Source organism: Ictidomys tridecemlineatus, chromosome 15, assembly GCF_052094955.1.
Source record: "Ictidomys tridecemlineatus isolate mIctTri1 chromosome 15, mIctTri1.hap1, whole genome shotgun sequence".
NCBI lineage: Eukaryota > Metazoa > Chordata > Mammalia > Rodentia > Sciuridae > Ictidomys > Ictidomys tridecemlineatus.
Window position 1 is genome coordinate 54,432,601 of NC_135491.1, and position 27,688 is coordinate 54,460,288.

The 27,688-nt window shown below is 47.6% G+C and overlaps 1 long non-coding RNA gene across 10 annotated transcripts in view; it reads right to left on the minus strand.

Moving 5' to 3' along the window:
• LOC144370917 (uncharacterized) overlaps positions 1–27,366 on the minus strand; it is a 57,180-nt gene extending 29,814 nt beyond the window's left edge. Inside the window, exons 1-5 of one of the 10 annotated variants that reach the window (XR_013431015.1) lie at positions 22,280–27,341; positions 21,666–21,765; positions 12,218–12,382; positions 2,422–2,646; positions 2,010–2,240 (exon numbers count right to left, since the gene is read on the minus strand). This is a non-coding gene — a long non-coding RNA (uncharacterized LOC144370917). The other 9 variants (XR_013431009.1, XR_013431012.1, XR_013431008.1 and 6 more) reach the window with 9 other exon arrangements.
• Between the last annotated feature and the right edge of the window lie 322 nt (positions 27,367–27,688).

The following is a 27,688-nucleotide window of genomic DNA, read 5'->3' on the forward strand; positions in this document are numbered from 1 at the left end:
GCAGAGAGCACTTTCAGCTCTGGCTGCTCCCCGCAGCCTGGGCGCCAAATGTCAGCCCCGTCCACGGTGGGCAGGGTGACCGCGGGGCCTTCAATGACGGTTTTGTTCTCTTCCATAAGCTATTTTTCTTATTTGGTGGGATGTACTATGGACCCAATCAGGGAACACAGACACAATGCATAAAATTGTCTCTGGAGCCACCCCTCTGCAGAGCGGCCCAGCCATTATACAAACAGGCACAAAAGGTTTAATTGGGGCCAAAAATTCCAAGTCACTGCCGAGTGGGCTGGGGAAGTAGGAAGTGGGATGGCTGCGAGAGATGATGGGCTCTCTGTCTTTTTAATTTCATCTATTTATTTTTGGGCAGAGAAGAGGAATCTTCCAGATATGATCTGCCCGAGAGCTCCCAACATTAACACTGTTGATACAGAATCTCTGGCAAATGGCGGGTTTTCAAAGGCGCATCATCCACCACAGTAGCGCCCCCAGCCCCCAGCCCCCAGCCCGCGGGCTCCCCACTACTGGGTTTTGTTGAGCGTCGTTTTCATGATTTGCACCCATTTTGTAAGCAACGTGGGGACCGACTCCAAAAGAAAAGCTAATCAGGACTCTACCCAGAGACCCTGCAATGGAAATCAGATGTGCTGGGGCAAAATTAATGGATGCACAGGAAGGGAAGAGCCCACTTGGTAGCAGAGGGGAGGAGCCCCCGGAAGGGCATCCGGGCAGGGCAGAGGGTCCACAGAGTTCCAGCTGTACACTCGCCCCTGCACTAACCCCTGCACTAACCAACGTCTGCATCAACCACTGACCATTCCTGGGACCCCAGCGTCAGGGTGAAGGCAGGGGTTTGGGGAAGGGAGGGAAAGTGAGAGATGGTTTGTGCTGGGAGATGACACCCAGTGGGTGAGCGGGGATGCTGCCTTTGCGGCTCTCAGGCAGTTGCGTGGAGCAGAGCAGAAGTGAGGACTAGCTCTGTCACAGGGTGGTGTCATCAAAGCCATGCAGTTGAACAGAGACCCTGCCCCATACCCCACCCTCAGAGGTCACCTGCCCTTGGGGCTCAGTCCCTGAGGGACCTTGTGGGTGAAATATGATTTGTGGTCTCCAGGCAGAGTCTCTAAGCTGTGAAGACTCAGGAGAAACGAGATCTGCCACAGGACAGAGGAGGGAGAGCCAGAGTGACTGGAAACTCCCAGTCACAGCCATCTTAGTCCACTTAGCAATTGTAAGTGTTAGAAAGGGACTTTTTAATCCCAAATCAGACATTGAAGAAACTCATTTGACCTACTGTGAATGGCACAATTGTTGCCAATCATGGTATCAAGTGAAACCTCTGACTCCAAGATAAACATTCCTTCCAAGATCAGCAAAACCTGCAGCGTCCTCAGACGAACACAGCTCTGATCCCGGTGGTCATTTTCCTTTCTGCTCAGTGACCTCTCTTCCCATTTTAGGACGGGTTAAAATGGCCCACTTAGTGATTTAGAAGTCTCGTGAGTGTAGCGGGCACTGCCGTGGTCTCCGGCACCTACCTGATGTCTCTGTCTGTGTATTTCTACACAAACTCTTTAAAGCCACTCACACGCGTGTGGATCAGATGCACCGTCTGACCTGCACACACGCTAATGGCTGCTGTTTTCCTTCACTCAAATCAGATTGCAGATAATTAGCACACTTAGCGGGTTCATTCAAAGCAACAAAGGTGCACTACAAAGGTGGCTTAATTAAGGGTTCATTTCCAAAAGAATCTCAAAAATACGTGCTTCATGTCACCCACTAAATGTCACATGCCTTATTCTATATAGCCTGTCTGCCTTTAAATACATATGTATGTGTGTGTGTGTGTGTGTGTGTGTATGTATATACACAGAGAGAGGGAAAGCTGTTTGATTTTAAAATTCAATTTATAAATTGCTCTGCTGTGTTCCGTAACCACCATTAATAAACGATAATTGGCTCCCCGTTCTGCAGCACCGTGGTTCCACCCGGGTTCCGTACTCAATTACCTGCAGTAACGACGTCTGCTCCGTGGCTGCTTCATTCCACGGGCCTGGGGTGGTTCCAGAGCAAGAGCGAGTGCAGGCAAAGATGGCAGGCCTCCCCTCTCATTTGGTGCAGCTTGATTTCAAAGTCGCCATGGGCGATGGTGAGAGGTGGTGGGAGAGGGGGTGGGCTGGGCACTTCTGTGGGAGGCCCCGGGTGGCGCGCAGGTGGGCACATCTGCCCGAGGACACACACTGCAAGGGAACAGTGACCACCCTGGCGACCACGCCGCTGGGGAATCCAGCGCTGGCCTGTCCCCAGCGCCCTTCTCTCCCCACCCAGACCTGCCTCTTGTCTCCCTCCAGCCCCTTCCACCCAGCACCTGGCCCCAGGCACCTGGGAAGCCCGGCCTGACTCGCTGAGCCCAGCCCTCACCTGAGTTGCCAGCCACTTCAGAGAGCTGAGACCAGTACTGTGTCCCGCGGCCCCCACACCACACACCAAATCCATAAGTGGGATGGTATTCAGAAAGGGGCCATCAGGAGGTGACAAGGCTTGGAGGAGGGTCCAGGTAGGTCCATGGCGGGATCAGTGCCCTGGAGCCGCTTTCCTCTCACCAGGAGGGGATCCCGCCAGGCCCTCCACCGTGAGGGATGACGCCTGTTGTTTAGTAAACACCACCAGTCAGCGGGACCCTGTCATAGCAGCCTGAGCAGACTGCAAGGACCGGGAGGTGGAACAGCAACCAGGAAACACCTAGACACTAAAGATTTAGTTAAAAAGGCCAACATCTGGTGCAGCTGTCACCGGCGTCCCTCAGGGGGTCCATTCCCACACCCCCAGCAGATGCTGGGACTTCAGATAGTACCCAATCATATATAAATTACGTTTCCCTCTAACTACACACCCATGATCAAGTTTAATCTATGCATTAGGCAGTAAGAGAGTAACAACAGCAATCAAATAGAACAATCAAACTAACGGATTGTAATCTAATGATGCAACTGTCTCAAAGTCAAAGTAGTGTGTGGGTGTGTGTGGGTGTGGGTGTGTGTGCGTGTGTGTGCGTGTGTGTGCACAGGGTGTGCATGTGAACAAAGGGGTGATTCACATCCTGGGTGCTATGGAGTGGGATGGTGTGAGAGTCATCCTGCTCCTCAGAACAGCACACAATTTAAAACTTATACATTGTTTGTTTCTGGAATTTTCCATGTAATACTTTCAGACTGCAGTTGACCGTGGATAACTGAAACCCAGGAAAGCCAATCAGCTTGGTTAAGGGGATTGCCAAGTGCTGTCCACGGGCACAGGCTGCTCCAGACAGAGCAAGCAGGCAGCAAGTGGCTTCTCCAGCTCTGTGTCCTCATCTGGAAAACACAAATGACCTTCCTAGTTTGAGGCCCACCCCAGAGGACTGTGGAGACAGGCTCCTGAGCATGTAGCTCAGCGCTGGGCTCAGAGTACATTCTCAATAAACAGCCAAGAGTCCGATGAGCTTGGAAGAAGAGCGCTGGAAAGAGCAAATGGTGGCACGGGCAGAGAAGACCATCCCTGGTGGCCAGAGGGGCACTGTACCTCCCAGGTGCACCCCAGCTCCAGCAGTACTGCGTCCACTCTGACCACACGTGTCCCAGGCGAGGCCAGACCCCAAGCCACCAGCAAGGCTGATGATCAGGATCTCTGAAGTCCAGATAGGAGCTCATCACCTTCCCAGCCCACACCGCACCCGCCATCTACCAGAGACCGTGTACCAGAGCCCGCTTCCCTCCGCATCAACAGCTGGCCCGCTAGCGATCGGCACCCAAACATATGGAGTGAACAACGAGACCCAGAGACGGGAACCATTATTTTTAAAAAACAAATCGGGTCCTAAATACCAATTGATTGTTAAAAGGGCACTTACTGAGGTTTATTAAGTACATAGAACATAAATCTGTTTGGCATGTAATTAATTCAAAATTACAGGAACACTAAATGTGTAATTAAATCTACACGGAATGTCTAGGCCCTTCGCTGGCATTTACAAAAGAAGCTACGGGAAATTTATTAGCTAGCAATTTATTGCTCAAAATATGGGCAAATCAGGAGCATGTTGACTGATATCTAGCTTGCTGTCAATCTGGTGCGACAGGCCAATTAGGGGTTCAAGGCCTTCCCAACCAGGGCCGAACTAGGAATGGAGCTTAAGGGTTGTGGCCATCTGCCCCTCTGCCCACCTCAACAAGTGCCCGTGCTCCCCAGTGGTAAGACATGACAGGTGTCCTCTCAACACACTCAGAGCTTAATTGACACATTAAAGCGTGGCCCGTGGGAGACCTGGTTGAGATCAAAGCGATGTCCCATGTGGAATCCGCACCAAGTGACAAATGTGACCACATTTAACCAGGATAAAGTCCTTTTCTGGCTCACTTTAAGTCAAAAAGACAATATGCAGAACGTCACTCCAGAAACTTTTCCATTCACTTCTGGACTTCATGGTCAGTCGGGGTTGGAGAGGCCCGTTCAGTGTCTAGAGCTGGCCCGTCCCCCACAGGTAATGGCTCGTTCCACTGATCTACCGGTCAGCCATGGGGACAGGTCCTCTGGAGCACCACCTCCACAGGCCCCTGGAAGGCTCTCGGATCTAAGTGAACAGATTGAGTGCCACTCGGGCTGACCCTGGAGAAAACTTCCCCAGAGCCTCGGGCCCCAGTGTGACAGTGTGTGACAGCATGCCCAGCGATGTCACCGCCCCCAGTTGCTCCATGATCAGCAGCTGGAGGCACCACCACCTGTGGCTTAGTGAAGAATCCTCTTTACCATGGGATTAGAGGACTGCGGTTTCCACCCGCTGTGTGTGTGATAACTGCACTCAGCTGCAAGTAAAATAAAACCCAACTGTTGATATTTTTAAAAGAAGCAGGGCACTTTTTCTTCATACAGCAAGAAATCTGGGGACATGCAGTCGAGGGCTGATACACAATCTCCACAACATTCTGCCCCGCCTTTCTGAATTACTTGCTCTGTCACGGTGGTATGTCTCCACTTATCACTCCATGCCACAAAACAGCTGCTGCAGTCCCAGCCAGCCACCAGACTACACTCTAGTATGGATGAGGAGGGAGGGGAACACCTTATTACCTAGTCAAAAGAAAGGAAGAAAAGGAAAGGCCACTGTGACCATACTAACACTGGGAAAGTAGGACTTCCAAGACCTTCATGGTAGACCCCCGCTTCCATCTCCTGCTGGGCATTGTGTTCTCTAGCTGGAAGCTGACGCTCAACAAGGGTGTCAAGGCCACAGACTACTGCTGTCCTCCTCACCACCCCTTTCTCCTTCAGTCCCAGTGACCAGACATGCAATATTTGGCCTAGAGTAGGAACTCAGTGTTTGTAAGTAAGTGAATAATGTAGTAAAGGCCCCAGGAGGATCCAGAAGCCACTTTCTCAGTTCACTTACCCAACCCAAAGCCACACCAGACCCAGTAACGTAGGGGCACAGGTGGAATCCAGGCTGCACAGGATGCTCTCCATGAGAAGCGGGTTTTAAATGAAGAGAAAAGACCCCCAAACTTGAAGAGCTGGTACCAGCACAGCCCACAGAACCTATTGCACTGTGCAATAAGTAGGCACCAGCCATGTGTGACTGACTGGCTATGCATTTGAAATATGGCTGGTGTGACCAGGGAACTGAACTTAGTAACGTGTTTGATTTTAATCAATTTGAATTTATAAATAACTGCACGTGCCTACTGGCTGCCCGATTGGCCAACCCAGGTCTGGCCGCCGTGCACAGTCATTAAAAAATCAGCAGGTGTCATTTACTAGAGGGGTGCCCGTATGTCATGGGAGCCTAGAGTTAGAAGCCAGTTGCTAAAGAGGGTGGTGGGGGGAAAAAAAGATGAGTTATTTATTCAAGGTCATGTGAGATGGATAGAAGTTTGCCACTGGATATAGGGAAGTTGAAAGAAAGCTTCCCAAGATAGATAAAATCAGACGCAGGAAATGAGGGTTAAGAGAGATCCTAAGGCAGAACCACGTAGTTGAGCCACCCTCGATTCCTGGCACAGGGAAACGGTCATCCATGCTCATTCCTGGGGGTGACGCATTCTACGGCCACAGGGAATGAACAGAGGAAAACGCTGTCTCCCGTGTGTGCCACCAACTTCATCGTGTGAGTCCTGGCGGGGGATGCAGAAACCCCCAGGTGATGCTGCGGCTCCGAAGCAAACACTGGAAGGCCGTGGAGGACACGTACCTGAGATGACCAGCTGCCAGATCGTCCAGCACCGCGCCACCCCGAGCCTGCCCAAGACCCCAGGCAGCGGCACCCCAAGCTTGACTGTCCAGGGGCCTTCTCAAAGCAACACCCCAGACAACCCGGAGTCGGCCTCCCTGAACTGCCCCCATGAGCCATGCCCTTTTTCTGTGCATAAGAAGCCAAGAGCAGTTTTAAGGGTAGAATTCATATTTTTAACCTCCACAGTGTCAAACCCATCGAAGGGTTTTATGCAAATACAGCAAAAAAATATACAGGCGACCCTCCCTCAAAAGTCATCATCATTAGGCTTATTTCAAACTCAGATCTAATATTAATCTCCAGGCACTAACACTGGAATGAAAAGACTTGATTACTCCACAGGGACCCAGTGAACGGCACTGCGCTCCCCACCCAACGTCCGCCTTCACCAGGCATTTAGAAAAATGTCTCTCTTTGTATCTTTCTTTTCATTCTAAAAAAAAAAAAAAAAGTGATATTATGTATGGAAGGGAAATATCAGATAGGAAACTTCCGGCTGTGGAGTCGGAAGATGCTGGCCCACGGGAGCCCCGGGAGAAGCAGAATGACACCAACTGACCCCAGAGGCCAGTGACTCTCTGCAGAATCCGGTCTAGCATGGGCAGGGGGTCTCAGGAGCAAGTAAATCCAGGGGGTCAAAAACATCAGCAGGGTGAAGAAAGAATAAGAGCAAACCCGAGGGAGGGAAGGAGGGAAGGAGGGAGGGAGGGAGGGAGGGAAGGAGGGAGGGAGGGAGGGAAGGAGGGAAGGAGGGAGGGTGGGGCCAAGGTCGAGCACTTGCCCAGCACCCATGGGGCCTGGCTTCCACCCCCTCACACACACACACATGCAAAGCAAGCACAGGGAAGGTGGAAACCCTACAATGGCCTGTCATTTAAATTATCTCGTATTTAAGACAAAAAAAATGGCCTGCCACACAGACCTAAGCAGTGGGCGTCTGTGGAACCACCTTGGTGCCCGGGGGCTCAGGGACGTTCCCTCTGCCTCTTCTCCGTGCCTTCACCAAGCTTCGCCAAACCCTCTGCTGAAGGGTTCTGGGTGGTGGGGCGTGAGCCTCCCTGTCACAGATGACCACCCTGAGTCCCCGCTGCGCACACTCTGGCTGAGTGGGGACGGGAGCTCAACGCTCCTGGGTTCAGCTCAGCTGCTTTCTGGGGATTCACAAGAATGAACCCAGAGCTCCCAGGACCCAGCCTGGGAGGGACTGCGAGGCCACCAAGGCTCTCCATCACTCAGGAGGTGGCCCGCCTGCGGCTTCTGCGTGGGGGTCTCAGGTTGAACTGAGAGGCCCTGGGAGGAGATCCACCTTTGTCTGCTACCCCGTGCCGTTTCGGATCCAGGAGCGGCAGACAGGTACTAAGCCCTTCAAATGAGGCTCAGTCAACGGTCCCCTGAGCTCAGCACTGAGGTGGCTCCACCAGCCACAGGACTGGGCGAGCCACAGGGGTGTGGAGCAAGGACAGGAAGGGCTCCTCCAGGCTACCCCTGTGCCACCTCCAGCCCTGCAGCCACCTCCCCGGGTTTGCTCTGCCATCAAGCAGAGATTTCCTCTGCTCCTCTTCTCCTTCTCCATTCGAAAAATGAAAACATACGTATAAGGAAATGTGACAACAGGGTACGCAAAGTAGGACTCCATCGCGCTCCTCGACCCCAGGCCCTACCTTCACACACACTTTGTGTGTCTCCATTTTCTCCACCAAGGGAACCGCCCACACTCCCAGGGTTGCCTGAGCCATTTCTCACTTGACTGACCACCTTCGAGATTGCTCCATGCCTCGGGGGAGAGGTGCACTTGGTCCTTCCTCCACCGCGTCAGAACGCCCTGCGGTTCACAGGTGCGACCCTTTCCTGACCAATCTCTTATTAACAAACACTTCAGCTGATTCTAGCCCTGGGTTTCCAAAGTCTTTGCTGAACAGTATTGGACCCAGGACTGAGGACTGGCCTCCCCGCGGCGGGCACGCTGCCTGGCAGAACACGTGGGTTTAAAAGTCAGCGACGGGATTCCAAGGAGCCTAGCTTCCATCCCAGGAAAGTGAACCTTTCCATCTCCGCGACCTCGAGGCCCCCAGCCCCTGGACCCTCCCGCCCGCCACCAGAGCATGCAGGTCCCATGTGTCTCCTCCACAGTCAGAAGCTCCTTTGAGGACAAAAGCCCTGACTCTGCCCCACCACAGACAGAACCAGGGTTCCTTCAGTGTTGGCAGAGGTGGTGTGAGTGGCAGGCCTCTGGCAGGGCCCGCAGTTTGCCCAGGGGACTGCACTCTGAACCTTTGAACAGGAATCACAAGACCCTTCATTCCTGAGGTCATACCTACATTCTTCAAGGTGACCCTGCTGGGTTTGAGGAGACAAAGAAGACCCGGGCCCTCACAGACCTATGTGTGTGTGTGTGTGTGTGTGTGTGTGTGTGTGTGTGTGTGTGTGTGTGTGAATGCGCGTGTGCACGCGCATGTGCATACCTAAGCACAGAGCAGGTCACTCCATAAACAGCAAAAGCAGCTGCCTTGACTCTGAGCAGCCTGTGTCCCCCCAGCAAGGCTGCCGGGGCCGGGTGGCCTGGTGCTCTTTTGTTCATGCTGATTGGAGCTGTCGCGGGCAGAGTGCGTCTCCCAGTGGCAGCTCGGTGTAACCCAGGCAAGCAGCACGCACGTGCCCAGGCCAGGAATTTGCTGTTGTGCAGATCCTGGGCCTTCCTCCTCCCAGGCAGGGACAGCTTGCAAGAGGTACAGAATCCCAGCAGCAAAACCACAACAGGAGCTTCCAGGGTGACTAAGTGCCCTGTGTATAGTGGCGTGTTTGGTCACCACCCACCTGGAGTGGGGCTCCCACAGTCAGTGACCTTGGAGGACGAAATCAAGGCTCAGAGCTTGTGGACACTCTCACAGCTAGCATGAGGCGGCACCAAGCAGGCACTCCCAGGCCCAGAGCGAGTGCCTGTGGCCTGGAAAGTCTGGGTCCCCACACTGTACACACTGTGCCGAGCCATCGCACCTGTCCAGGACTGTCTTCCCAGCAACCTGGCGAGCAGGGACCAGGAAAAACTCCATCTGCCTGGGGACACGGGAGGCCACCCAGGGGTCTGCAGAAGAGCCTGCCACTAAGGAACTGGAAGGCCCGGACCCTTGGGCTCCCAAGTCCACTGAGCTCAGAACTGAAGCTCTGTGCTGCCTCTGACCTCCTTCCAGCCGTAGCTGCCCCCACCCATGCCACAGCCTCAAGGGTCCCTGGACCTCTTCCTGGGACTATGGCAACATCACCAGCCTCCAAGGGCGGGCAAAACACTGGCTAAGAAATGCTCACTGGTTAGCTCTATGGCCATGCAAACAGGAAGGGGCCATAAAGAGTAAATGGAACTGAAGCCACCAGCTGACCCCCTGCTTCCTGGACATGGTGTTAACACCTACCACTTCAGGAGCACCTATTACCTGACGCTGTTCTAGGTATCGGACCACTTTTAAGCACCATTTAATCCTCACTCACAACTTTCCAAAGTAGGTGGCACTATTGTCCTTTTACAGGGGTGACAAGGCACAGAAAGGTTTAATATGTTGCCCAGGGCCACATTGCTTGAAGGGTAGGGGCCGGATTCAAGGCCCACCTGGCTGTCTCCAGAGCAGTGTTGCAGGATTTAACAACTGAAAGGTTCTCAGGTCAATTTAAATTTCAGATAAATAAATGTCTTTGCATAAGAACGTCCCCTGCGTATCTCTGTCCCCTGTGTATCTCTCTCCAGTGCCGTGGACTCACCCTCAGCCATGAGTTCTGAGTTGGGGACACACCCACAGCCTGTCCCGTCCTCTCTGGCCCCACAAAGGCCAGGGGATCTGCTCTGCGGCACATACCTCTTTCTGTTCAGGTACAAAGAATAAACCTGCATCACTGGCCCCAAAGGACGGAGCCCTCTCCAGCCTGTGACGCGAAGAGGGCAGCGTCTGTAGTCACCTCAGGACCCTGGGCTTGTTTGTGAGTCCAGAGCTTTGTTTGCCTCTGCCCCCAGAGGAGCCTGTGAGGCTGGGCCGGGGAGAGGGTAAGCAGGGGGGTTGTGTTGTCCTTTGGGGACCTTTTTGACAGGGGCACAGGAAGCATGAATTACCCTCAAAACGATCTCAAGCCAAAGCTAAGAGTGAAAGGCAGCTGGGCCCAACCTCTCTCTAGTTATCCGCAGGGTCTGGAGCACGTGGGCTGGACCCAGATGTGCCTTCCAAGCGTGCCATTTGGGGTGCTTCTGGGGGCTGAGCACCATGAAGACACGCGGGGCCCCCTGTGGTTTGACGACCGTGTTTAGCAATGAGTGATGCGCCCGGATCCACGCGTCAGCCCTGAAGGCTCTGAAGAGGAGGCCCAGGCCTGGCCTCCGCTGCCTCCCCCTCCCCAGGCAGGGCTGGAAGCAAGTACAGCCGCCTCCAGGTCCCCAGTGCTTCCTGTTTCCACAAAAGGGATTCTCAGCAAAACAGCATCCTGCGCTGCAGGTAATCGCGGGCCTCTTTCTCTTTAAATAGCTTCTTTGTAACCACAAACATGTATGTTTTTCATAAAGCTCTGAAAATTGTACTAGGCCCTGGGGAGGTACCAAGTGGAAACGCGGGTGCTGGGAGATTAGACTGCGCTACTCCAGGGGTACAATGTGCTGTTTGTAACAATTATAATAATACACCTGTACCACCATTGTCAATGCGGACCAGCCACACGGGGGCTCATTAGTATTGTATTAGGGCTGCATGGGGAAACAGATAATGGCCCATAATGAAAAATGCCAAATTTTCTATATAATAAAAATGAACTTGATTAATGAAAATCACTTTCAGGGAAAGAGTTACAGCGTTGTTAGAAATAAAAAATGATGTATTAATCCGACATTCTTACAGATGGTCCCAACCTCCTGACAACTGCTATTCATTTGAGATGCTATTAGCATGCATAATTATGCTAATTAAGTTGTAATTAAGCACCAATTCTTCAGAGGGCTTTTTTTGTCTATCATTTAATACAACTCGGTTGCAAAGAGTGCTCAAAGCTTTGTACCGTGTTTCATTCAAAAGGGGTTCCCAAATTTCTTAGCAAAGATTTAGCAGCTGAGCCATGGATAGGAGCTATAATCCTTGTTTTGGTTAAAGAAAAGTCGGTAAATACCAGCGGGGTCTGCCAGTTGTTGATAAAATAATGAACGCCTTCCGCTAAAATAAGCGCAGTTCAAACCAGGGCAATTACAAGGAGAACAAAATGTATAATTATCAGTGGTGATAGACCATTGTCCTAGGACATGGTCGGTTTTATTCTTTTTATTTGAAAAAGGGGGACTTAAGGAGTACATTCAATAAGAAATAATTAGGGAAAATGGCATTCAATATTTTATTAAAAGGAAAATAAATCAGAAAGCTAAAGATATCTCGGGGGAGGGGAGGGATGGCAAGGCAGAGAAGAGATCAGTGATTCTGTTCCCCACCCCAAATGCTCATGAGATCAACATTTTAAGAAGAGCATCGTAAAATGATAAAGTGCCCATAAAATGGTTTCTTCAACTCAACGATCAACGGAGGCAAAAGTAGATTTTTTTTTTTTTTTTTTTTAGGGAAGAAGTTAGTTAGACTGGCAATTTGGCAATTTGAGAATAAATGTTTACCCATCCGTTTGACTGAATTCTGTTTTTGTTCCCAAATAGTTACTGTGTAGGAGCGATAGAGATGTAAGCAGGATTCCGTTGTTTTCTCCCTGGCCAGGCTGGGAGGAAGCCAGAGAGCTTAGAACAAAGGAGGACTGACGGGGGCCTGGGCAGGTGTGTCCTGAGGACAGGGGCAGAGGCTCCCTGGGACACCACACCCACCGGCCAAGCAGAGGAGTGTCCAGCTGGAGAGTCAAGAAACAGACCCCAGACGCTCTGGTTCTCCCCGACATTGACTTTAAATGTCTTATTTAAATTTAAAAAATAAATAAATAAATAAAAATAATCACCTTGGGCCACTGCCACCCTGTCTCCTGCCCTGTCTCCGTTGGCCACATCACCAGGACCTGCCACACCGCCAGGACCTGCCGCAGTCAGAAAAACAGCTCTTCTGCGATGAAATCCTGCGATGGCGCATCTTGCATCTTGGCAGCGTTCTCCTCTCTCTCTTCTAACTGCAGCATAAAAAAAAAAAATTCTTTGAAATGAGCTTTTAGCTCTCTTTTCTGTTCCGATCTCCATTTAGACTTGGTCTTTGCATTTAACTTCTTTAAGTCTCTGGAACACTTAGTCCCCTGGTAGTGCGCTCCGCACAAGCCACTTATTTTGTTTAATCTTTGCTTTCCCTGCCTACAGCTCAGAGCAGGAGGGAGCGACTGCCAGACAAGCACTGCCCTGGAGTCAGAGGCACAAGCCAGCTGCCCCTCCCCTGCCTGCCCCACAGCTAAATGTAGCAGAAGAAAATGTAGGAACTTATGTACCAAAGTGTTGATCTGTAAAATGGAACCGCCGCAGCTGCTCTGGAGGGCTCACGTGGGCGACATGTGAGGGTGAGATAAGGCAATATGTGTGAAGGCCAGGTAAAGAAGCGGACCTTCACACAGCTGTGTGGGTCTCCACTCTGCAAGATGTTTGGGGCCACAGGGCCTCCTCAGGTGCTCAGTGTCCTGGGCTTGCTCGCCATGGACACACCCACACTTCTAATCCACATTCTGTTTCAACAAATATCATTATATTATACATCTACCAAATGCTTTACAGAGTTTTAGAAATCAGGGATACAGCTGTGACCAAGCCATTGCATTTAAATAAGATGTCAAACATAAGTGCTATACAGAAAATAAGGCTGAGTGACACAGTAGGGAGAGCTGGATTCGGGAGTGACTTAAAATAGGAAGGCCAGGAAAGTCCCCTTTGATATGCCGGCATCTGAGCAAAATCTGAAATAAGATGGAACCAGCATCAGAGAATCCCAGCAGCAACATCTTGGAGGTGGTGGTGGTGGTGGTGGTGGGAGGGGACTGCCTGCTCAGAGGCCCGGCAGGGGGAAGGAGGCTGGTTGGTTTGAGGGTGGGAAGAAGGAACGGATGGCTGGAGATGCTGAGATTGGGAGGCCAGCAGTCACAGAAATCCTTGCAAGGAGTTTGGATTTCTTCCTAGGTGCAGTGATAAGACACTGGGTTGTTTCTTATCAGGTGCTGAGGGAATTGAGTTGTGGGTGGACCATGTTGGAAGCTCTTGCAATAATGCAGGCAAGAGACATGGGTGTCTTGGACAAAGGACAGGGTGGTGGGAGCAGTGGATGGACAGAGGACACACTTTAGGTATGAAGCTGATGGGACCAGCCACAGGTGCACAGGACAGGCGCACCCCATCACATGATGGGAAATAGCCTCAAGAGCATTTGCTTTCTTTTTAACCATTTTTTTGTGACATCAGCGTTCTCTATTGCAACTGGAGGTGGACTCGCAGGCACAATGTCTAAGATTTGAAGGTAAATCTTAGATAGTAGGACTATCAGATCTCTCAGGAATGGTTCAGAGGAAGCTGGCAGGTGTCCTCAACACATCCAGGGGACTTGTCATTCCAGTGAAGTGACAGGGACCAGACTGACAAGGGGGGGGTGGGTGACATTCCCTGGGAGGTCTGAGGACTGGTGGGAAGGAAAGAACTTCAAAGGGGGAAAATAGTCACTCACTTTCTAGAAAGAACCACTTCAGAAGAAGAGGAACGAACTGGTTATCTTCAACTCGGAGAGGAGATGGTGCCCACGGTGGGCAAGAGCTAAAGGAATCCCTGCTCCCCGTGAGAAGAGGCCGGTGGTCTCCAGGCAGCAGCAGTCAAGGCGGCCACGCACAGCCACACTCGCCTCTCGCCACCTTGGTTCCCAGCGTGGCCTCTTGAGGAGGTGAGGATGTCTCACTGAGGTGCAGTGGCTCATTCCAGGCACACAGCCAGAGAGCAGGAGCACAGGGCATCAGGCCGCCCTGCTTTCCACAGTTCTGATAATCCCAGTGACCTGGATTCCCCAGAGCTCCCTTTCAGATACTCCTGAGAAAATCAACTTCTTCGTGGGCCTGAAGATTCTGGGCACAGAGAGACCCCCTCCTCAAGGCAATGCAGAGCTTCCTGCAGAAGTAGGCACTCAGCACTGGAGGAACGCCCCCTGCTGGTGACGGCGATTACTGCAGCAGAAGGAATCACTACCTCAGTCGCATAGAAAGGGGAGCAGAACAATTTAAAGACCAGATACCCATAGTGTGCTCTATAAATAAATGAAAAAAGTTACTATCAGCAAAGTAAGAAGCAATGAAAAGTAGGTAAAAATATTTGTAATCTATAGAACAAAGTTCATATCCTAAAAATCCTTCTAAAACAGTGAAAGAAAAGAACAAGAAATATAAACAGAAAAAAAGAACCAGAGATACAAAAGCTCACAGGAAAAAAAAAAAGACAATAACTCTTAAATATAGGAGAAGTGCTTATCCTTGTTAATAATGGAAAACTGAAAAGTAAAACTATATCACTAAAGAGCATTTAAAATCAGTATGTTATCAAAAGAAACTCTCCAAAGGTTCAAAAATACATACTCAACATACACAGATATGTATATTGAATATACAATGAATATACAAATACATGTATGATATTTCACACACACATACATATACACTGAACTGATGAGATAAAACCAGGCATTTTAATACTTATTAGTATAACTTTCAGATGGTACAATTCCTATGGTGAGAAATTTCTAAATGTCTACCAAAACTGTACATGCTTTATCCTTTTACATGAAAATTTCAAAGACACCCTGGGAAAAAATAAGATGATATGAACAAACTGGTTACTGAAGCTCTATTTGTAATAGTAAAAAGGTAGAAAGGATGCAAATGTCCACCACTAGGTGGTTACTTGGATAAACTGTGGTGTTCCATTCTAAGTGGAGTACCATGCAGCTATATAAAGAAATAAATGTGGCCATGTTGGGATCATCATAAAATGTCATTAATTTTTAAATCACAAAGAGTAGAAAGCACATATATTACCTTTAGCTAAAAAACAGACCAGTATTTGCTTATAATTACAAAAACACAGACATACAGTAGCAGGATAGAAAACTAGACTTCCTTAATTATACTTTGTTTTGCAGACATACCTTTGGAACCATGCAAATGCCTTAGCAAAATGTATTTTCAATGTAAGAAAAAGTATTTTCAAATAAAAACCTAATAAAGCAAATAAATATAACTGTAAAATATTCACATAATCAATGCTACAATGTGACTTTAAATCACAACAATATGATGATGAGAAACAAATTAATTCTTCTCAATGTCAAAATGAACCATGAATGTATATATATGTATATATAAAGAGAGAGAGAACCATATATAGATATAGATATAGATAGAAAGAGAGAACCATATATATATATATATATATGTATATATATATATATATATATAGAGAGAGAGAGAGAGAGAGAAGAGAATTCATATCACCTTATGTCATTTTTCTTAAAAAATAGGCTTTTCCTAGAGTCATTCACTGAAAAGACTTGTACATAGAGATGCCCAATAAAATCTAATACAAAGAGCATCCCCAATACCCAGTCTCTAGTCTAAAAATACCTTTTCTCACTTGAGAGTAAACACCTGCCTCTTGAGGGAATGGCTAGTTTCAGATATAGCCAGGAAATGACCCAGATGACCTTGAAGGAGCAGGAAAGTGGAAGTCACCAAGGCTCCTGTGCTGCATCACAAGGACTCAGGAGCCCACCTGCAGTCACTTCTGGTGGCCAAAGATTGGATGCCTTGACTCTGTCCTTGATTGAAACACTTCAATCATGTTAAAATCCATGGACTTATAAGACTACTTTTAAAAGTACTGGCCATTTCTGAAGATGCAAGGAAACAAACTCATTATTTTGAAAACTGAAAAATGAAGATTAAAACAGGCACTTGCCCTCCTTTTACTAAAGAGTTCTGCCCAAGGGGAAATTTAAATGAAAAAGAAGGAGAGGAAGGAGAAAATACAGGGAGAAAACAAAGAAATTTTTTTTCATGAGAACTCCAATTAAAAAAAAAATGACAAAGAAAATAATAAGCTTATAATATCACTATCTTGAACCCTTCCATAAAGTAATGAATCTGGGTGATGCCTGTTAACAGCTGACTAACCCCTGGGTGAGAGCTGGCGGAAACCTTCACAAAGGGAGGAAGTGGGTTGACCACATCTGATCGACTGATCACTTTTGGCATCACAGAAAAAGGTTTGAGGACACCTTACATACCCCGATGAATTATGGACCAAGTGTTGGAACCAGCCTTGGTGTCCGTCAGCAAATGAATAAGAAAAGAAAATACAGTATTTAAACCCAATGATGTTTTATCCAGCCATAAAGAACAAAAAAATTATGTCATTTGCAAGAAAATGGATGAAACTGGATACCATTATGTTAAGTAAAATAAGCTAGACTCAAAAAGTAAAGGGTAACATGTTTTGTCTCATATGTGCAAGCTGATAAGAAAAAAGAGCTTGTAAAATTAGAAGAGAGACCATTAGAATAGAGAGAGGTCAAAGGATGCTGGGGTTTAGCTCAGTGATAGAGAACTTGCCTAGCACTTGTGAGGCACAAGTATCAATCCTCAGCAATACATGAAAAAAAACAAATGAAATAAAGGAATTGTGTCCATCTACAACAACAAAAAATAGAAGAGGGAGGAGGGGAGGACACAGGGATATATTAGGGGTGAACATGATCATGTCATGTGCACATATGAACATGCCATGGGAAAACCAACTATTCTGTATTATTGATATGTAACAATAACAAAAGAAATCAACAATTATTGTGATCATTTCATCAAATGTTATATTCCTGCTAACTCAAATATTATAAACATATTGCTAGTCCTCTGACAGCATTCATGGCCCTCTACAGCACACACACACACACACACACACACACACACACACACACACACACACACAAATACTATGACCAAGCAGAGATTTAGCCTAGAAATGCAAGGATGGTTCAATAACAGTAAACAGTCATTTTAAATGATACAGTACAACATTTTACAATAAAATCAAATTCCTATCAATGAACAAAAATTTTAGGGGACTAGAAAGAAAAGGAATATTGTATTGTTGCTAGCAAACATGGTACCACTGAAGTACGTCTCCTGCTTGAAAAGGACTTTTTTTTTTTTTTAACTTGAGTATAATGTGATCTCTAAATACCGACTTCAGCATTCATACTCTGTTGTGAAATAACAGAAACATTGTTTTGAAAGTTAAGAAAAAGTCAAAAATGCCTATATAATCATTATTATTCCTTCATCCCAGAAGTCTGAGTTCATAAAGGAAGTTAGGAAGTGAGAGTAAGACTCAAAGTTGAGAGATGAATTGCTTCTACATACAAATTATATAATTATCCCAGAGTGTAGACAGGAAGGCAAAAGTAAAAGGATTATTTAGCCAAGTTCCTGTATATAAGTTCAAAATAAAAATAAATAAATGACAGTGCTATCAACCAGCACCAACAACTTAGAAAATGTTATATAAAAAGTTTGAGACACTTTACTGTTATTAAGAATTGAAGGGGCTGGGGATGTGGCTCAAGCGGTAGCGCGCTCGCCTAGCATGCGTGCTGCCCGGGTTCGATCCTCAGCAGCACCACATACCAACAAAGATGTTGTGTCTGCCGAGAACTAAGAAAAAAATAAATAAATGTTAAAATTCTCTCTCTCTCTCTCTCTGTCCCCCTCTCTCACTCTCTCTTTAAAAAAAAAAAAAGAATTGAAGTTATTAAAATGTGTAAGTCTTTGGGGGGAGTATACGAAAAATTATTGAATATACAAAAAATTATTGAAAAACCTAAAGTTATAAGTTGAAAAATGTATACTGCATTTATGAATAGGAAAAATAATACCACCAAGAATTTAAGTCTCTACAAATTAATCAATAAATTTATTATGCTTACAACTGAAGTCCCTACAAGTTCTTTATGGAAGTGTACAAATAAGTCCTAAAATTTGTAATGAAGGAGAAAGATCCAAAAATAGCCAAGACAATTGTGAAGATGAATAAGGAAGGGACACTGTTTCAATACCTTTTGCTGGATGACAAAACACTTCAAATCTAAGTTGCTTAACAACAGTGATTTATTTTGTTCATAAATCCACAGTCAGAGCAGTCCACAGTGGAAGCCTCACTTCTGCTTCCAGGGGAGGCTGGGGATGTCACTCAGGGCTAGAGCCACCTGGAGCCAGATCTCCCCCCCTGCAGTGGCTGATGCTGACTGCTGGCTGGGACCACAGCTGGGTCATGATCGACCCCTCTGATGGCTATTGGGCTTCCTCACAGCATGGTGGCTGAGTTCTAAAAGAAAATATCCCAAGAGAGCACCTGCCAGAAGCTGTATCACTTGTTAGGACTTGGCATTGGAAGTCATGGGATCATTTCTTTCACATTAATTAGAAATCATCACTGAAATCTTCCCAGAATCAATTGGTAGGGAATTAGGCCCCACTCGGTGATGAATGGCAAAGAATTTATAGATAAATTTAGAAACTACTAAGGATACATTCCCATGAAATACAATGCTTAAGCAACAGCAATAAAAATGACCCAGAATTAAGTAGATAAAACATGGAATTAATAGGATAGGGTGTCAAGGACAGAGACACTCAATAATAACAAAGGTGACATCACAATGGAGGAACTGGAGGAATAAAGGAAAACTTTATCACAATGTGCTACTACAAATCATCAGCATATAGGAAGAAAGTGAAATTAAATCTCCACACTATACCACAGAAAAACAAATTCTAGGTTTAATAAATACATAGCACCTAAAAATCAAGATCATAACTTTAACAAGAAGTAAATACAGAAGAATATATTAACAATTCAGTAATTCAGAATTTCTTGAAAAAGACATCAAAAGGCACCATAGAGAAACAATTTTGTGAATTTTGACTACAAACAATTTTTCATAAAATCATAGACATCAAAAAATGTGAAAGACAAGCTTCAGACCTGGAGAAGGCATCTAGCTGACTAGTGATTAGAAACAGAATATAAAGAATGCTTAGTGTTCCATAAGGAAGGGTCAAATAATGCCATGGAAAATTAGCAAAAGTCACATGCATTGACTCTTCGCAAAGGAAATATGAATGACCAAGAAACACACGAGAAGTTTCTCAAGTTTTCCATTTATCAAGGAGATGTCATTAACATACCCAAAATACCCAAAATGTCACTATACACCCAAAACATTGGTGTTCTTTGTAAGTGACAATACCAAATGTTGTTGGGCCCCTGCATGCACTGCTCATGGTGTGGATTTGGGTGATGTGGCGGTAAGGATAAAGATGCCCAAGCTCATCAGCTGTAACTCCTGTTCTCTAGAGGGTGTGTTCTAGTCCAATGCTCACACGGACCCAAGAAGAAACGCACAAACATGCTGATCACTTGTGAGCAAAAAACAAAACAAGTGTGTAAGTAAGAGAAAAGACCTCTGTGTTCATCAGGAGAGAAACAGATAAATTATGTCATATTTAAAAATAAAAAATGCCACACCTACAGTGGAAAAACTGGACTTATTCATGTGTTGATTGTTAAAACAAATTGCGGAATGTTAAGCTCTGCATAATACAGAGCTACTGCATTTCAAGACCTTATATTACCTACTGATACACGTGTGTGTGCAGTAAATGTATAAAATTGTGGGAATGAAGGCTGCTCACCAAGATAGTAGTTTTCTCTGGGAAAGCAGGAAGGGAGGCGGGGCTGAAGAATACCAAGGGGGCTCCAAGGGTATCTGTCACATTTTATGTCATAATAATTATTAGTAAATCCAAAGCCAAACTGTCCAAGTGTTAAACTTTGTTATTTCTAATTAACGGTCAGGAGTGTTTGTGATATTTCTTTCATGATTAATGCATTTATATTAAACATGCAGAGTACTCAATACATTTAGTTATTAGAGTCTTGATGGCAAGTTTCAGAAAGAGCTCAACCAGATCAGAAGAAAAGGGCACAGATTAACTCACAGGATCTAAGCAAGTTTAAAAGATCAAGCTCCAAGAAGGAGGGATTTGCAGCAGAACTTAGAGATGAACTTGAACAAGAAACATGAACACCACCAGGATTCTCTCACTCCCTGGAACTCTTGTCTTTCCACAAAAAAATAATACTACCCAGTTCCATGACTGCTCTGTTGCTGCAGCTGCTGTAGCACAATGAATATTTATAGAGCGCCCAGGGTGTGCACACCGGTGACCAGAGCACTTTACATTATTAACTGATTGAAGGCTAGAGCAATGCTATTTTAGGGATAAAGAAACCGGGGCACAGAGAGGTGTAATGACATGTCCAAGTCACTGCTGGTGAAGAGAAAACCAGGGATCAGACCCAGGCAGGTGCACGGATTCCATCTTGTGGAAAGCTGATTGTTCTCCGTACTAGGAGAAAGGCAGCTTTAGACCTCAAGCTTAAAAATCCAAGGGAGAGGCCACAAAGAGACTATGGTGGGTCTAGCTCCTCCTGGGCTGATCCCTTGGCCTGTGGCGAGGGCAGAGGGAGCAGTACAAGGGTCACAGAAGGAAACGGAAATTTCTATGAAAACCATAAAGTTAAAGCAGAGAAAGAAATTACCAGGAAAAAACACCATTTCCTCAGAGGGTGGGGCAGGAAAGGACGAGGGGCTACAGGCAAATAAGAGATGCCCGCTGCGTGTCAGGTGGCTCTGGAGGTGAGTCACGTCCCCCTTCTGTTCCTCTAGCAGGTGAACAGGGGACGCCTAGAACTGCCAACAGCTAAGGCCAGTTTCAGGTCCTGCCTCTGCGCATTCCCCTCCCTCGTTCTTGCTTCTCCCACTGGAAGCAGGTGTGGGCACGCTGTGTTAGAGGCTGAACGGAGCCAGGGTCTCCTCCAGGGTCCCCGGATTCTTCCTGGAAAGTCGAAAACCTTCTTTGTAAACATCCCATCATGGAGAGATGAGGGGTAATTCAAAGGTCATGTTGGCATGTTGTTTTAAACAACTAATTAAATGTCTTCTTTTCCTTATTTTGGAATCAGGGTCAGAGAATGGAAAGAAAGTGTGTGATAGCCATAGAGACCCAGGTGCGAATCATGCCTCTGACACTAAAAATAAAATAAAATAAAATAAAAATTGAACATGTTTCTTAATCCTCTATATCTCAAATTTATCACTTTAAAATGGGGTAAATAATAAAATAATAACAGTCTCATAGGAGGAGGAGGGTGGGGACAGAAGGATCTGGAAGGGAGTCTGTACCAGGTGGTCAGGTCTGCAGGAGAATTTGTCAGCTGTAGGGAAAAGCATCAGTGTCATGTCACTGCAGAGGCGATTCCAGGCTGCCTTTTGGTCACAGGAAAGGTGACACTATGGTGCTGAGAGAGTGCAAGGGGACAACTTACCTGCATCTGGGAGGACACGAGGAGGGGACTGAGCTTCAAGGGTAAGCAGGATCTGGAGTTACAGGGAATACTGGTGCCTACTGAACTCAGAAGAATATCACTGAAATTAAAGAGTGAAAGTCTAAGTGCACACCACCAGGTGTACAGCAGCCATTCACCAAACGAGTCTTCAATCTTGGTCTACATCTTAGCTCAGCAACTTGCAGGCAGAAGCATCCTGTCCCTCTCTTGCTCACATCCATACCTGAACATTTGCCTGGTGGTCTTACAGTTAACAAGGTCACAGTTTCTCAGTGTCGATTTATCTTGCATTGGGAGCTGGCTGTGTTTCTAATCCAGTAGCTCTTAGTTTGAGAAGGAACTAAGAGGTCACTCTACATGAAAAAACCAAAGCCTTTAGGATGCACTTGAGCCGGGTGCATTGGTCCAGATGAGCAAAGAGGAGGGGGGAAGGAAAGCTACCACTTCTGGGGGCCGCTTCTCTTCCTAAACAGAACCTGCCCACCAGTGTCTAGCACATTCCAAACCCTCAGCAGTTGTTGTTGATTGAGTAAAGGAACTAACAAGTACCCAACCACTGCAAAAGCAAAAGTCGAACTTTGTAAAAGACTCACCTTGCCTCCGTCACCACACACAACAATTTGCATTCCTCAATTCCTCTTCTGTCCTCTTTCCACACAGGACTGGCTGGGAACTCTGCTGACATCACATAGCTAGGAAGAGATGGAGCCAGGACACAAACCCATCATGGCAGCTTAGTCTCACTCTCATGCTGTGGCTAGACCACATTTTGCCCCAGATATTCATTCAGCAGGTGTATTGAGCACCTGGGCCAGTTATATTCTAGTCACTGGGGACAGAATGGTGAATCAGAAAGGCAGAGCCTCCTTCGTGGGACTTAAAGTGGCAGAAACAAAATAAATAGGCAGGAAAGTACTAAACACATCTAACTACTTCAGCTGTTGAGAGGTGCTGCAAGAGTAAAACACTGATCGATGACGGGGAGGGAGGGAGGAGAGGCAAACTTTTAATAGGCAGTCGGGAAAGGCATCTCTGTGGAGGTGATGCTTGAGTCAAGACCTCAGAGGAGTTTGTCCTGCGAAGCACCCGGAGGCAAAGGGATTTTTACATCCCCATGGTAACTTTCAATTTCCCAAGCATCTCTGCACCATTATCCCACTTCTCCCATTGGGCTAAGCCTCTGGAAATGATCCCCCATTGGGGTCCTTCCCACAGGCTGTCTCTACTTGGCCATCCCCCTCCCCCATCTCTATTTTGTGAGCAGGTTGGTTAATAATTGCAGGTCATCGGTACGGCTGGCAGAAAGGTCAGCCAACTCCAAGAGAAAGAAAATCATCCAATTAGTTAAAAATTAGTGAAGAGTGATGCCCAAAGCCAGGGTGAGGAGTATCCAAGGCACCCAAGGAAAAGGTGCCCGAACCATCGTCCAAAAGGCAACTGGTGGCTCCTTAGGGAAAGCTGAACTTGGCCTGTCTAATGAGCCTTGAAACTTGGAGCAAACAGATTCAGAGTCCACATTAGAGGCCAACGGAGGACAACAACATGGGGATCATTAAACACCCTGATTGGAATGTGGCCCCTCTCCATCCTGGAGTGCTGTGCAACCCTGGCCGGCCAGCCAGCGAGATGCAGTCAGAACAGGAGGGGAGAATGGCCCGGCGTCCCTTCCTGTTCTTTTTCCATTTGATTCCAGACGCCCTCATCCTTCACTCCACATTGGACAGCCAAGCCGCGTCCCTCGGCAGACCCAGGGACGGCCAGTGTACACGCGGGGATGGCTGCTGTGAAGAGGGCAGACACTGCAAAGCCGTCGTGGCGCCCTTTCTCTGAGCTGGCAGGCAGCCTCGGCATCCCCCTCAGCACAAATCCACAGGCAGTCGCGACTACAACAACAGGAATGGGAACACAGCAAGAAACCCACGTGGCCTTCCACATCTCTGATGTGGTCTCACCATCGCTCTCTGTGGGAGCGGGTGCATTTGCCATTGTCCCATGGAGTAGTAGCTGCCAGGCAGGGAGCGCCGCTGCACACCAGAGAGCTTACGGGTCTCTGCAGACTCCGCTTGCTCGTCCCCACAGCCGCTCACGAGGTAGAAGGTAACACTGACCCCACTTTACACAAAAGGGAACCTCGGCTCCAAGAGGTGACGTCGCTTCCCAAGCTGGGGAGTGAAGTGACGCTGGCAGGGGCCTGAGCCAGGGCACAGACCTGGGTTTTCTAAACTCAGGGTGCTCTGGAGGGCACCACGTCAGAGCTAACTTCTTAAGAAACCAACGCTCGTCATTTAAAGGATGAAAAATGAATCAGGTTCTACCAGGCACAGATCGAATGCCTGCAGTGACTATCTTGTAGCAGATGCGTTCTCATTTCTAAACTCCGCGAACAGCAGCAAGACCCACAAAAAACGCAACCAGGAGACAGATACTCTCCCCCACTGGGACCCGCTGATAAGCAAATCTATTTTTAAAAACCCCCAAACGTACAAGTTGGAGTGGACCCCAGGAGTGCTAAGTTCAAGTTTGGGCTTAGTGTTCCAGTGAAGAGCAGCTGGGGGTATCCTCTCATCTCAAACAACAGAGGGGTCCCGACTGCCCAGCAGGTCCCAAGTCCTGTGTGAGCAGCAGTGCTACGGAGATGAACAGAATCCCTCGGGTCCAAGGAGCTTACAGACCAGTAGAGGAGATGGACATTAAATACACAAGTACAGAGAGGGTCACTCATTTAGAGTTGTCAGCTCTCGAGGCCCTGAGAGAACCCAACAGTGGGCAGTTCCATGTGGGAGGAGGGAGGTCAGAAAACTTCAGACGGGCCTAGTGGAGCAGGTTTGGAGGACTAGTGGGCTGCCCGGGCTTCCGTGAGTCAATGAGGTGCTGAGAAAGGGGCGACGAACCAGAAAGGACACAGCCCAAGCTGGCCAGGGACGTGCGTTGACACCTGGGCCACGGGAGTGTGGCGACTGTTGATCCATCGCTCCTCCCACGACACCCTGCCGAGTCTTGGGCAGAGGAAAGAGCAGCGGCCAGATGCCCAGGCACAGTTCTGGGCCCAGCGGTGGCTGTCATTCTGTCCCTGGTGCAGTAATAAGTACGTCCAAGGCTGGGATTTCCCGGGACCCCAGGTGGGTCTGCCGTCTGCAGCAACAGGTCAACTGGAAACAGCAGAGATTAATAGAACCTTTAAAATGAGCCAGATACAGCATTTTTAATGGAGCCCATGAATTAGTCAAGTGCTATGAATTTTTTTTTTCAGCATTTTTCCCCTAGAAAGTAAATTTAACTTTTTAAGTACGTTGCTATCTATCCTGAGGCGGGATGTGCACAGCTGAGGCCGCTCCACTCCCCTGCTCCAGATCGGGGACGCACCACTAGGTCTCAGCATTTTCTGTTTCATGATTAGAAAGCAAGGATTTGAGGGCTGAGGCACCATGGACCCAAGTAAAATTGACAGATGATTGAGTGGAGGATATGCCCGAGGGAGAACGAAGGGCTTGGGCAGCCCCAAATGTCAGCCCTGGCTGCTTTCCTACGGAAGGAACAGGGACGTGCCCCGGATTTACCTGGACAGGGTCACCTTCCTGCAACATAAACTAACACACAGCATGGCTAATGTCACATGATGTTTAAAAATTGAATGAGTGAGGGCCACTTCTGTTCATATGGAGGTGATTAGTACTGGATTTTCTATTAAGCTTTAAGCAACTAGAAAATGACACACGTTAGGTGACATGACTGAGTCACCATTTAACAACAAGCACCAAGGACCGTTAAACCCTGAAAGAGTCTGAAAGTAACGAGGTAGACACTAGGTGACCCCAGGTCTCTGTCCCAAGGCCCTTTGGGGACTGTGTCTTAGGATGGGGAGCTGAAACAAAGCCCGCTGGCATCCCTAGTGAGGGGACAGGGACCAGAGCTCAGGAAGGGGAAGATAGCCTGGGTTCCCAGGGCGAGAGCAAGACAGAAGGAAGCCAGGCACAGAGAGAGAGCTCCAGGAACCCCCACAGGGCATGGTCCAGGCTGCTCCGAGGACTCAGCCAAGCCAGGTGCGAGACCAGGAAGCGGTGAGGGGACGTCCCCAGGGTTGGTGTGGGGGTAGAAGAGGACCCAATTCTGATCATGCAGAGGCTGGACATTCAGCAGGGACCTCAAGAGGGTGTGTCTCAGACACAGAAATAAAGCAGCCCTGGAGTAAAGGCTGTGCCGGGATCACCCCTCAAAGGTTAAAGAATCTCAAAAATGTCCAAGTCTATCTGCAACTAACTCCTGCCCAAACAAGCTTCAGCTTTGTTCAAAGGGAAGCAACAAAATCCAAACACCCAACCGCATAACATCACAAGGCCCAGAATCTAATAAAACCGGTAGACACGCAAAAAGGCAGGACCATGTGACCCACAGATAGAGAGATACCCAGAGAGATACTTTGGAAGAACCGATTAAAATTAAGATTATACATACCTTTTGATCCAGCAACCCCACTTTTTGGCAATTATAGAACAATAAAACTACCAGTACATGTTTATGCAAAAAAAAAAAAAATCAGTGTAGTCTTGCTTGTGATGATAAAAAAAGTGAAAACAACATGAATCTTTACTAAAGAAAGGAATAGGGAGTATAAAATATTTTTAGATCTTTATGAATATTATGCAGCCATTGAAAAGAATGGCTTAGAGCTGAGTGTGGATCTGGAAACACACCCCTCATGTACAGTTAGTAAGAAAAGATATTCCCCAGACAGTTTTTATAGTTGAATAATTCTACTTTATCAAATAAATAACAAAGCCCTGTTATCTGGTGTATGGAGATGGCCAGCCCCAGCTGGCCCCCTGCTACTCTGCCTGCTCTCCTAGTGGCCCTTTCTTTCTCCAGAAGGACTTCCTGACACCTCTGTTCCCAAGACTGGATGGAAAACCGCCCTGTGGATTCCAGTAGCACCTTCTCCCTGCACTAGCCGACCTGGCTTTCTGTTTAAATTTGCTGTTATGGTTTGGATAGGAGGTTTCGGTGAGACAATGCAAGAAGGTGTGCAGGAGAAATGATTGGGTCAGAGCCTTAACCTAATCACTGAATTAATACCTCTTGGGACTAACTGAGTGTAGTGGGGGGCAGGTGGAGTGTGGCTGGAGGAAGTGGTTCACTGGGGCCGTGGCTGTGGGGTTGATATTTTGTATCTGGAGAGTGGAGTCTCTCTATGCTTCCTGATCATCACGTGAGCCACTTCCCTCCACCACACTCTTCCACCATGATGTTCAGCCTCGTTGCCTCCAGCCCCAAGGAATGGAGCCGGCCTGCTATGGACTATGGACTAAGACCTCTGGAACCGTGAGCCCTCAAATAAACTTTTCTTCCCTTAAATTTGTTCTGGTCAGGTCTTTTAGTCGTAGCAGTCAAAAAACTTACTAAAATATTCACTGTATCTTCTACTAGGCTGTAGGTCATTAATTGGGGGACTCTATCTCAGGCCATCACAGATGCTCTGGAGGTACATGTTGAGTAACTGGCTGAGTAATGTGGATGGATGGATGGATGGATCAATGGGTGGAGAATGAGTGGATGGCAGGCAGGCAGGCAGGCAGATAGGAAGAGAGGTGAGATGATTTCCCAGGGTCACAAAGCCCTCAGATTCTAAGAAGAAAGTAAACATGTGAGCTCAAAAAGTAGAGGAAAGAAAAGAGGGTGATTTTTATCTGAGGTCTACTTTTTCCTTCTGGTGATGCCAGAGCACCTTTGACAGTTCATGAATCTGAAAATCCTTTAGACCAGGCTGGGAAACCAGGAATGTCCCTCTTAAAAGCCACACAGTGCTCATGGCATTGCAGCCTCTGCTGGAACCAGCGCACTCAGACAGGTGAGCGGGAGATCAGGAACGCGGCCACGTTTCCCTTTTCAACTCAGTCAGTCAGGACAAAACAAGTCTGCCAAGTGTTTCAGAGTCCTGCACCCTTGCATGTGTACACACACACACACATGCACAAACACACACGCACACTCTCAGGAAGTGGGTCAGT